General features: G+C 44.5%; 1 protein-coding gene across 1 annotated transcript in view; it reads left to right on the plus strand.

Moving 5' to 3' along the window:
• The window catches only part of EXT1 (exostosin glycosyltransferase 1), a 287,950-nt gene that overhangs the window by 238,440 nt on the left and 37,092 nt on the right, over positions 1-12,418 (plus strand). The gene's annotated exons all lie outside the window — the stretch shown is intronic.

The raw sequence follows: 12,418 nt of genomic DNA on the forward strand, positions 1-12,418 counted from the left end.
GTTAACTTTCCATAAAGAGCATCCCTAAATTTTGCTTTGACTTAACCCCAAGCAAGGAAGGCAGTTTATGGTACCAGCTCCCTTCCAGAGAGGATGCAGCCGCCTTTGGAGCTGACTCTTAGCAGCTATCTATCTGACACACCGCCGAGCTGTCAGCTCTTCTACAAAGGAAGTTACTCACTTTGTGTTTTGATGCCAAGTTTTACTTGACGGTTTATTTAAAAGCCAAGATACCTTAGTGGAAACTAAGCAACAAGAGGTTCCATGTGACAGAATTGCTCTCTCTTTAAGGGCCCTGTAGCCAAGAGTTCTGAGCCATCTTCATTACAGATTCATACTCTGAAAACAGACTGATTGGCTAATAGCCGAAAACTAACACAGAAGAGCACTGGGAATCATGGCCGGTTTTCCAGACCCTTTTAGGGTCCTGCGTGTTTCATCATTGGCTTTGGTAACAAATTAGCTATTCCAGATGCTTCTTTTGGAAAATGACCTGCACTTCTGAAGCATTGACTGTGTTTGGGGTGGAGGCCATAATAATTGAGACTCAAAAAAGAGGAAAGGAAACGAAACAGCACCAAACCTCTGACATCCTCTCCATTATGCCTCACAATATGCAGACCATTCCAAGAAGCCTCTTTCCTTGTGTTCCCTGATGTTGCTACGTGCTTTAGTTTCCATAAACCTCTCATGCACTGTGTCCCGTTAGATCATCAGTAGACCTCGTTAGGCAGGCAAGACTAGTATGATTGCACCATCTTACAAACAAGTGCGCATTTAGAACCAAAGCGCCTTGTTTAAAATCAAGCCGTTAATGACAAAGTCAAGACCAGAAACTATAGTTTCTAATATTTGTTCATGCAGGTTTCATCCTATCACTCTACATAAGCCTCTCTTAAAGACATTCTTTTAAAAAAAATTTTTTTTCTCCACAGACATTTTTAATGAGATCTTGCTTTCATAGAAGATGGCATTTAGAGCAGTTGATGAATCTTAACATTAACCAGAGAGATGAGCTGGTATTGCACACACACAAAAAAGACGAACAAGAACTTCTCTATGTTCTTTTAGAAGGTTGTCCTGTGGGTTATCACCACAAGCATGGGCAGCAACTGGGACACTTTGTGGCCTCGTGAGTATTATCCCTTGAGGAATGAGAGATATGGTATTTATGCAACAACAAATTTTTTTTTTAACCTGTTAGCGTGATCCAGGGAGAGGCAGAGGGAGAGAGACAGAGACAGAGAGAGAGGGAGAGAATCCTAAGCAAGTTCCACACTCACTGCAGAGCCCGATACTGGGCTCGATCCCACAACCCTGGAATCATGACTTGAGCTGAAATCAACAGTCGGACGCTCAACCGAATGGGCCACCCAGGCAGCCCAACAAAAAATATTTCTTAAGGTCACTACGGTCCAGGCACAGGTCTAGGGGCTGAATAAGAGCAAGTAAACCCCTTTCCTCATTGTGTGTGTGTGTGTGTGTGTGCGTGTGTGTGTGTGTGTGTGTGTGTGTGTATATACACACATACATGTGTGTGTATATGTGTATATATATGTGTGTGTGTATAATATACATATTATACACACACACATATATATATATTATATATATATAATATATTTAGGGAGAAGGAGAGTGACCCTGTAAAACAACAAAACAGGTGAATTCAGACCGTAGTAAATCCTAAGACAGAGGTGAAACACAGCAATGGGACAGTGAGTGTTCGGAACACAGGCTAGTCTGTGAGGGCCTCTCTGAAGACGTACTGTTTATCTGAAGGCTGATTTGCATCTGGGGCAGACTGGGGAGAATGTTCCCAGCAGAGGGCGTAGCAAGTACAAGCCCAGGAGATGGTGATGAGTGATTTGTGTGTAAAGAAGCTGAGAGGGCAGTATAGCAGTAGCTGGTGAGTGAGGAGAAGGGCAGTCTGAACTGTGGGCAGAGGCCAGTTCTCACGGAGTCCTGTTGGCCATGGCAAGGGGTGTGAATATTATTCTAAGTGCCATGAGGAGCCACTGGGGGTTTTCAGCCTTGGAGTTAACATTTTAAGGGTAACTTCGGTTGCTCTATGGATTGAACCCATAAAGATTGAACTTACTCTGACCTGAAACTAACATGAACCAGAGCATGCTTCTTATTGCTCTGTTCATGTGGAGACCCAAAGGAATAGAATTAAGGGAGATCTAGGGAAGGGCGTGAAGAGACTGGGGGGTCCTGTGTAATTACAAAAACCATTGAGGGCACCGTTGTTTCCCCTGAGTGCAGTGTGCTGTCTGGCACAGAGGAGTTGCTCAGGATTCATGTGTCCAGTGAACAAATATCAGAGCAAGAAGGCATCTTAGGGCCATCTGGTCTACCCCTCCCCTATTAAGTGCTTAAATTTCCTCTGTTTCACAGCCTCTTCCCAAAATGAGGCCACCTAGGAGCTGGCTAGCTTCTCAAGGGGAGCTGAGCTGACCAGAGCCAGCTGGAGGAGGATGGAGGGGTGACGCTGAGCTCAGACTCTATCCCCCAGGGCACTATAGTTCTTCTTCCAAAGGAAATGGCACAATCTGAGTTTATGGGCCTTTCCAGTCTCCAATGACCAACCCCTCATGGGAGGGTGTTCTGGTAAATAAACAATATGCACCGTTAGGTCATTAACCATAACACACATTTGTATGTCCCATGGACCCATATGCACCTGGACATTTATATATTCTCATACCTAGAGGGAAAGAATAAACTTTCCCTAGTCAACTAGCTTCACGCAGCTTTCATATTATGTTGGTGTCCCATAATTTCTTGAGGATGCACCGTCTACACCTGTGCAGAATTCTGAGACCTCATTTGCTTATTCAGCATGAAGAGTCCCAGAAGTGAGCTGGCCCTGACTGTCAAAGTCAGAAGGTAGACGCTCAGGGATGGCAAAAATAGGAACAGACTTAGGAAGGTGAGGTTGGCCGAGCCAGCTGTTATTTCATTAACCGTAATTGGATTCTCAAGGTATTTTATAATCACTTAAGTGCAAGGACCAGACGAAAGGCTTAAGGGCTGACAAAGAATGCAGGGCATGTCGTATTCACCACTGGACAGCCACTCCGTGGTGACGAGAACAGCCCAGAAGGAATTCCAGACATCCTCCTAATCCCAGGGCTGACCAAGTCCGGCTGGGCAGGAAAGAATGTTTTGGCTCAAGAATGGAAGCGGTCAGAACACTAGGTTGAGCCCAGTTTTCTTTGGGGGATGGGGAGGCCTTGCCTTTGGACCAAAGCAGTGTTTGTCGTGATGAAGCCAGGAGGAGGGTGGACCGTGTTTGTTTTTTGGTTTTTGGGGGTTTTTTCCTTCAGCTCAGACATGGAGGAAGACCAGGAGAAGGTTCACTTTGAATAGCACTGCCCATACATTTGACTCGATTTGCAAATAATGCTATTTATCAGGGCTGGTGAAACACAAATCCCCCACCCTCACCACGGTGCAGAAAGAAAATGAAACTTTTAACAAACTACCAGGCCTTTAGAAATAAAGACAAAGAAGAAGGGATAGAAAATGTACAAAAGGAAGAGAAAAAAAATAGTTAAATAAAAGACCCTGTTTTCCACTGTCTAGCTTGGGCTCAGCCTCAACAGAGAAGTGCAGGTCGTCCTCGGAAGACCAGGCACACACAGAGATGTTTGTTACAGCTAAATGGAGATGATCGTAATGAAGAGGGGCTTGCGTCTCTTGGTCTCTCTGTTGATCTCGCACCCGCTGCACCCGAAGTACAAACCAGTGCATGCTGACACTTTCCATCCATTTACTATTTTTCAAGTGGCTCCTGTAGGGCCAGGCCCTGGGGGAAGGGCTGGTTCAACAGCAAGTAGGACCGAGGTCCTGTCTCCTAGAGTCCAATGAAAGGAAAACAAGAAAACAGGCAACTTAATACAATGTGAGCGGAAGACAAGTCAGACCAGGGCGCTGGGTGAGCAGCAAGAGGGTCTCTGGCCAAGACTCAGGGTTGCAGCGAGGCTTCCTCCAGCAATGCATGTAAAGCAGAGGAAGGAAAGAGGGGCGTGCTGAGGGGACGTGCCCCTGCTCCTGCTCCCTAAGACTCGGCTTGTCGGGGGAGGGGGGGGAGGGGGGGAAGCTGGGGGGTGGTGCGGGGAGCTGCCATTTAGGACAGGTACTCCGTGCTGGCACTCTCAGCTTCGGTCCACACTTCCTGGCCCTGCTCCCGTTGGCCAGTCTCCCTGGTGCAGAGCCTGGTGAAAAGTTAATGGTAAGATAATGACCTCGGGATTCCCAGTGGCCCTTGGGAACTGAGAAGACATTTAGCTCCTGCAGCCAAGACCTTGGTGTACCTCTTGTGGACCCATTTATCCACCTGAGGTCATTGTTGCTGCTGGCTTTTTTTATGGCCTCTCCCTTTTCTGTCCCCCTGTACCCAGGTAGCGCTTTGTGTAGCATTTTCAGAAATGCTTTCTTTCTTTTTTTTGTTTTTAATGTTTATTTTGAGAGATAGAGTGCAAGCAGGGTAGGGGCAGAGAGAGAGGGAGACACAGAATCCAAAGCAGGCTCCAGGCTCTGAGCTGTCAGCACAGAGCCCAATGCAGGGCTCGAACTCACAAACTACCAGATCATGACCTGAGCCGAAGTTGGGGCACCAAGCGTCACCTGGCACAATGTGGTGGAAATTCTTTGTTTTCACCTTTGCTGTCCCCGTGTTCCTCCTTCCTTCTAGGCAGCCCTGAGAGACAACAGAGCATATTGTGGATTCTGCCCTCCTTCTACAAGTCTCATAAAACTTTTACTACTGTACTTCATCATCTGTAAAATGGGGCCATTTCACGTGTGCTTGTAGAGATAAAGGGCAATAATGAGCACAGGTTGTTGCCCTGCACACAGGGAACGTGTAATCAGCATGTGTATGTGGCGGGGGAGGGGGGCAGGTGGTCATTACTGTAATGTTACCTTTCACGACTGTCCTATTTTATCACTTTTACATATTAGCCGTTGTGCTGCTATTTAATGACGGGGAACCAAGATGGTCTTCTACCCATCTTGAAATAAGAGATGCATCTAGCACTTGTTGTATTCATTAGTATATGCAGGTGGCGATTACCACATGGTCCAGGTTTACAGTTCTGAGCTGTCAGTAGCTAGGGTAAAGACGGTGTAAGGGAATTTTGACATGATATGGGGTTAGGATCCAGCGTGTTCAGACGGGGTATTGGATTCCAAGTGTCTTCTGACTCCTGTTCCCTGTGAGAAGCTGGCATAACCATACTTACCTCCTAGTGTGGCTGCGAGGTTTAGGTGAGAAAATGTGTGCAAGAGTCCGGCTTCCCATGGGGCCTCATGCCCCAATGAGAGCCTGCAAAACCTTAACCTCCATCCCTTCCCTACATTGAAATGGATTTTTTTAAGATTTTATTTTTAAGTAGTCTCTCCACCCAACGTGGGGCTCAAACCTGCCACCCCAAGATCAAGAGTCACATGCTCCACTGACTGAGCCAGCCAGGCGCCCCTGAAATGGATTTTAAATGGACAGTAAAGAGGAGATGGTCTTCTGCGGATAGCCCTTCAAGTGTGAAGGATGGATGTAGATGCATGTCCCTCCTTGTAGCCAACCACTGCTCTCTGCAGTGGAAAACTTGGGGCCAGCAGCATCCTTTTGAGAAGCATTAAAGAGAAATCGCATCCTAACCTATGGCATGACCGCGGGTGCCCCTGAGGTTCTGGCAGCAGGCAGCGCTCCAGGCAAGAATCACCCATGTGAGGAATCACAGCACCTGCACAGCAAGTGCCTTCCGGCTGCGGGGCAGTAAATGTCCCTGAGGCTGCAGCCAATCTGGTCAGCCTGGGCCAGCACCACACATTAGTATAGCTCTGGTCATTTACCCGACACTGGAGCATATGGAGTTCATTCATGTGCACAAGAGCTGTGTGAGAAAGTGGTGAAGAAACTGAGGCTTAGCGTGTCCCATGAATTCTCAAAGACCACGGGGGCCTGTTCTCCTCTGTATGTATGCTTACGTGACAACAGATAGCCATACTATAGTGGCCAACTGGACCCATTTTCTGACTGGAAGGTATGTTTCTCAGTTCAAATTTGTGTCTTGGGCCAATTTCATGTTATTACATGTTATGGGCTTTGGGTTTTCTCAAAAGTCATTGAAATTTTACGTGTTGAATCTGTGAAGTCCAAGAAGGGGTCTAAGGCAACATGGTGAATAAAAACAGAGCACCATCTGGGACCAAACTGCTCACGTGACATGATGCAGGGCTTTGAGTAGAGGAGAAAGGGTCCTCTTAGCGGTAGCAACTTGTTACCAGTGCTTGACTAGATGAACTGCTTAGGGATTCGCTCCATAAGAAACGTTTCAGGGGCACCTGGCCGGCTCAGTCAGTGGAGAGCGTGACTCGTGATCTTGGGGTGGTGAGTTCGAGCCCCATGTTGGGTGCAGAGATTACTAAAAAAGAAAGAAAGAAATGCACTTTCAGACCTTGCATTTGTGTGAGCTGACCAAAGAGGCAGCATGGTGTGGTGGAAGGCAGAGGCTCTTTGGTATCAGAAAGCGTGCAAGTGGAGCCCTTTATGGCTCCATAGTTGTGACCTGCATTGTTGGCAAGGTTATCAGACTGTCTGCACTAAGCACTCGCCCGTGAAGTTGTGTTCTATCAAGTTGTAAGAATGCCATTGGGAGCATGTCCTTCTTCTGCTTGAGCCCTTCAGTGACTCAATCCACCACACAGGATTATGTCTGAGCTCCAGGAGATACCACACATTGTCCTCCCAGTGGGACCCCGCCCTACTGGTAGTTTCACTCCCCTCCCCCCCCCCCCCACTGCCTCGCCCTCCCCAAACTGCGGTGGGTTCTCTCATCTTGGTGTTTGCTCCCACTGTCTGTTTCTACCCCCAGAAATGCCAATTGCCTCCTCTCAGCCTTACCAGGCTGATTCTTGCTCTTCCATTAATAATTAGCTCCGTCTCCCTTCCTCCTGGAGGCATCCCTGCTTCTCACTCTCCCCACCAAAGCCAAGTTGTCGCTGTTGTTTCTCTGCATAATCTCCACCTCATGCCTCCATCCTACCGATATATAATAATCATTGATCATCATATTCCCTCACTGAATAACAATCAGTTGATAACACATCTGCCTTTTCCCTGGACCGTTGGTTCTTTGAGGAGTGCTGACACATGGTAGGCATTCAGCTAATTGATGTTGTTTGAGTGAGTGAAAGAAAGCACAGGGGAGGTGCTAAGGACCATGTTTTATTTCCCTCATCCAGTGTACTTAATGGAACTACAGCGGCCATACATTGGTTTTGTTTTCTTTCTTTTTCTCCTAAAGGATACAGTTCAAACCTGGGTGTAAGCAAAGAAGATTAAGTACTTATGAGGATGGGGACTGGAGGGAACAGATAGCGTAGATGTTCACTTTATAAATAAATACTTGAGACAAACTGTAGCAACATCACGGGGAGACTGGAATTGCATGACTACAGAGATGAGAGGCTGGATCGCTTGGCTTCTTCCCTATCCTCTTTGATTCTTTGATTAGCAAAAAGCAGGCTCACATGGCAACTGTGTGTGCTACAGAGGGGTTGAGGGAAGCACGGGACGGCCGGTGGGCACGCTGCACCGGCAGCATCCTTGTCTGTGTAGCTTTTGAAAATAAGGCAAAATCCTTTCAATTAGAAGCTGCTGTTCTGTTGTGATTCCCAGCTTCTGTTTGCATTTTATTTTAAAGGGTCTGTTCCACATTTGTCTCTGGCTCTGTCTTGGGGAATCTGTTCTTTCTTTTCTTTTTTCATTATTATTATTTTTTTAATGTTTTTATTCCTCTCGTCCCGATGTAATTAACCACAACAGCTTACAGTTTGCCTAGTGCATTGCAGTTTATAGGGCACGGACTCGATCTCATTTGATCTTAACTGCTTTGAAGCATGGAGAACTTCTTTTACACAGGGCCATACAGGAAGTGGCAGATCCAGAACCAGGTTCCTCAAGCCAGGTCCTCTAACTTTTCAGGTCGGCTTTGTTTTCCATTATATTCTGTTGCCTTCCTTCAGCTCTAATGATAATAGCTACCATTTATGGATGGGTTAGGATATGCCCGTGCTTCAGTTAAATTGTACCAGCTAAGCCTCACAGTAGAAGTATCTCCATTTGCCCACCAGGAAACCTGAGATTTCGTCAAATAACTTTCCCAAGATCACCCAGCTTGTAAATAGCAAAGGGGAACCCAGGTTTGGCTGTGTCTAAAGCTGCTTAACCCACAAAGCTTTGTGTTCCTGACCTCTTAACTCAAATTTTCTGTGAGCTCTTCGCACAAAATTTAGGATGCGTCCTAATTACCTGGAGGGCTTGTGGCAACAGGATTCTGGGCCCTTCCTCTGGAGTTTCTACACCAGTGGGCCTTGGTGGGCTGGGCATTCCCATTTCCACAAAGTTCCCAGGGGGTGTGGATGATGTTCCTGTGGGGGAAGGCACTTGGGGAACCCTGCACTTGCTACGCTGACCCCCCCTTCCTTGGGTACACTGAATTGCCACCAGCTACGATGTGTTTCATATGGGGGGGAGGACTTCAATTTTGCATTGTTACAGGGCCCATTTTAAATGGGGTGTATCCCATCCTTTATTCGGCACAACTTTAAGGCGAAAATTATTACGGCCATAGAGTGGTTCCTGGTTTCTAGGTTAAATTCAGGCCGTGTCACTTTATTGCATTTTTCTTTGCAGCCATTTATAAAAACTGCCCTAACTTCTGTATCACCACCTACACAATGGGGAACTTAATGCCCATCTGAAGAGGGTAACAAAACCATTTATTGACTTGAAGTGGAAAGGTGTCTGAGATTAGTTGCCTGCCCTATCTACTTACCTTTTTGCTTAGGATATCATGTGTTAATTACCTCTCATTTTGAAGATGTTTATGATTCTGATGTGATTTACACTTCTAAACTTAATAGGGGAGAATTCATCCCTCTGAGAAGCCCGTCCCCCTCACTTGACCTGTCCTCTCTCTGCCTGTCCTTCTCCCCCATCTTTAACCTTTCGTAACTACTAATCTGTTATGTATCCCTAAAATTATGTTACTTCACGAATGCTATATAAATAAATAAGGCAGTGTTCACCTTTTTGAGACTGGCTTTTTCACTTAGCATAATTTCCTTGAGGATGTTGTGTGTATCGATAGTTCATTTCGTTTTATTGCTGAGAAGTATTCTAGGCTGTAGATGTACCACAGTTTGTTGAATTATTCACCCATTGAAGGACATTTGGATAGTTTCCCGTTTGGGGCTATTAAGGATAAAACTGCTGTGAACATTCATGGACAAGTTTCTGCGTGAAAATAAGTTTTCATTTTCTCTGGGCTAAATGCCCAAGAGTGCAATTGTTGGGTCATATGCTAATCCCACTTTTAGTTTTAAAAGAAACTGCCCAACTTTTTTCCAACGTGACTGCACCATTTTACATTCCCGGCAGGAATATGTGAGGGTTCCAATTTCTCCTCAGCCTCATGAGCACCTGTTCTCACCTGTCCTTTTGATGATAGCCATCCTCGTGGGTGATTTGCCTTTCTTTAATGGTTAATGATGTTGAGGATCTTTGTGCTTATTGGCATTTTGTGTATTTTCTTTGGAACAATATCTAGTCAATTCGTGGCTTGTTTTAAGATTGGATTATTTGTCTTTTGATTGTTGAATGTCAGAATTCTTTACATATTCTGGATAACAGTCTCTTACCAGATCAATGATTTTCAGATATTTTCTTTTTGCTGTGGGTTGTCTTTTCACTTTCTTGACGGCAACTTGTGGGAGAAGGAGCCCAGCCTTCTTGACTGAACTTGCCTGAGATGGAGATTCTATGAGGCAGAGCTGGGAGGGGTTGGTAATGGAGCAGACCATGGTTCAAACGCCACAGACACTCAGTGTTCTTGCCAAGATTCTGTAGCTTCTCCCGAACAAATGTTTTTCCATTTGTCATTAGACCTTTAGGACAATTTCCAGAAAATTTAAATGAATGAGGTTTTTGGTTTTGGGGTTTTTTTTTAAATAATTTTTACCAGTTAAATTGTTGTTTTGTTAGGGAGAGTGTCCAGAGTTCCTTAGTGTCTCCCTTTGCAAGGCCAGCCTTCTCGAGTGTACTTTATAATGCAGATTTCCAGGTCATTTTACACCTGGAGTTCTGATCAGCCTCTCCTAATTATCAGATGATTCCTTGATGATTCCTTGATAAGCCTAGTGACTGGAGAAGGGTCTTCTCTGCACAACATCTGCAGGACTAGAACAGGGCCTGGGACATAGTGTTTTTTGAGACAGTGACTAAAAAATTGAATGAGTTCAAGCATCAAGAATGAGGTATATGTGGGTGTGTGAGAACACCAAAATGGAGAGATGGGTCCCAGAAAGGCTGAGTGGGAGGGCACCAAACACAAGTGTGGCCCGCCTGGGAAAACTGCCCCCCTTTCAGGGTATCATTACTCCCTCAGTTAGAACACACTTATCCATTCATAGGTTCCCTCTCACTAGAGCCCAAAAGAGAGGCTGGCTGACGGGCTGAGCATGGTTAGAAGTCTGAAAATCATTGTTCTAAGTTTTGTGTGCACATGTTCTGTATATGTCTTTATGTGTTAAACATACATTGTATACACATGAGCAGATATTTATACATATATATATGCATATATGTATATATATATATATATATATATATATATATATATATATATATGCACACATACATTTATACAAGGGTTTTGGAAACCTTTGGAGCAGTGGGATATTCTGAAAGGACATTCTTCTCTTTTTTTTTTTTTTTTTTAAAGTTTGTTTCTTTATTTTGAGAGAGAGAGTGTGTGTGACCATGAGCAGGGGGAGGGAAAGAGAGAGAGAGAATTCCAAGCAGACTTCACACTCAGTGCAGAGCCCTACACTGGCTCCATCCCATGAACTGTGAGATCATGACTTGAGCTGAAATCAAGAGTCGGATGCTTATCAACTGACGGAGCCACCCATGCACCCCAGAACATTCTTCTTCCTCACCTAAAAATAACATAAAGAATAATGGAGTGTTCAGATGATCTCTAGTCATTTTGCTGATGAGGAAAGTAAGGCCCGGAGTGCTCATGTGTTTCATTCCTAATGTCACAGCTACCTAGTGGCAAGGATGTTCATCCCACATCTCCCTTTACCTGCTGTATGAATGAACACAAGCTTCAATCATGTAAGCTTTATCCCCTACATCAGCAAATACTCCTGTGCCACCACTTAAAAACCAACACCCTAGAATAACTGTCAGGTGATTTTTTTGCTGTAAGTTTTCTGCCTTCTCTCTACCTCTACTCCTTCCCCAAAGTAAATTCTGCAACTGGCAACTTTGAAACTTGTTACAATCCAGAACATTAATAGGGTTCTACATTTTTAGCAGCCTAATGATGAGGGTGTAGGACCTTCTTTGCTAATCCCTCAGGGGTTTCTATTCTGGGCACTTACTAAACTTTGCTGTAGTCTGAAGTATATTTGACCTTTTTATATTAAAACAATTTGAGTTTAAACTTTATAAGTATATGTGTGTGTGCACATATTTCCCTCTTCATCGGTTAAGGGAGAGAGCCAGACATTTTTTAACAGTTGAATTTGAAGATACTTATCAATTACTTCCCTGTGTTTGGTGAGCAAAGGAGAAGGCATTACCATCATAATTTAATATTTCTTATTTAGCCAAATTTGAGCCCTCTTAAAAATCTTTTCTACTTTCAAGTCTATTTTGCAGTTTAATTAATGCAGCAAGGGTTTTTATTTTACTCTCAATGGAGATAATCTTAATCCATTCATGGTGACCTTTTCTTGTGCAAATTAGTTGTACAAGCTTGTTTAAGCAAATGGTCCTTTGCATGATGTCTCTTCTTAATGACGGGTTTATAATTGAAAATTGGCTTACTCCCATATGCCTAGTTTGTATGAGAATATAAAAATAGATGTGGACTTTAAAAATATAAATGTATATATCAGTATCCCAAAACGAGGAGGGAAGAATCCGATGCCTTCAGGCTATGATTAAATTAGACTATTAGAGTCAGAAAATGCTGGTGACATATGCTACTGTCAAAGTCACACCTGTCTGCCGAGCATTGCAAGCTCTTGAAAAATGAGAGTGATTTCATCTTAGCTCTGAGAATCTAGGCTTGCACAGGGCACGAGCCATTTCTGCTTCCCCAAGTTTGCTTAAACTCATAATGAACCTGAAACTGCGTGTTTAGGAATGTGTTTGCGGAAGCCACTTTTAAGGGGATATCCCTAAACAAAATGAAATGCTTGTCGCCTTTCCTGCACTTCCCCAGCCTAAAGAGACAGCCGGCGCTCATGTTATATTTTGCCTTTTTTCAAGCGCAAGAACCGTGTTGTACCGTCAAGTGGTATCTGAGTAAAAGAAACAATCCTCTCTTCT

Source organism: Leopardus geoffroyi, chromosome C3 (genome assembly GCF_018350155.1).
Source record: "Leopardus geoffroyi isolate Oge1 chromosome C3, O.geoffroyi_Oge1_pat1.0, whole genome shotgun sequence".
NCBI classification, from domain to species: Eukaryota; Metazoa; Chordata; class Mammalia; order Carnivora; family Felidae; genus Leopardus; species Leopardus geoffroyi.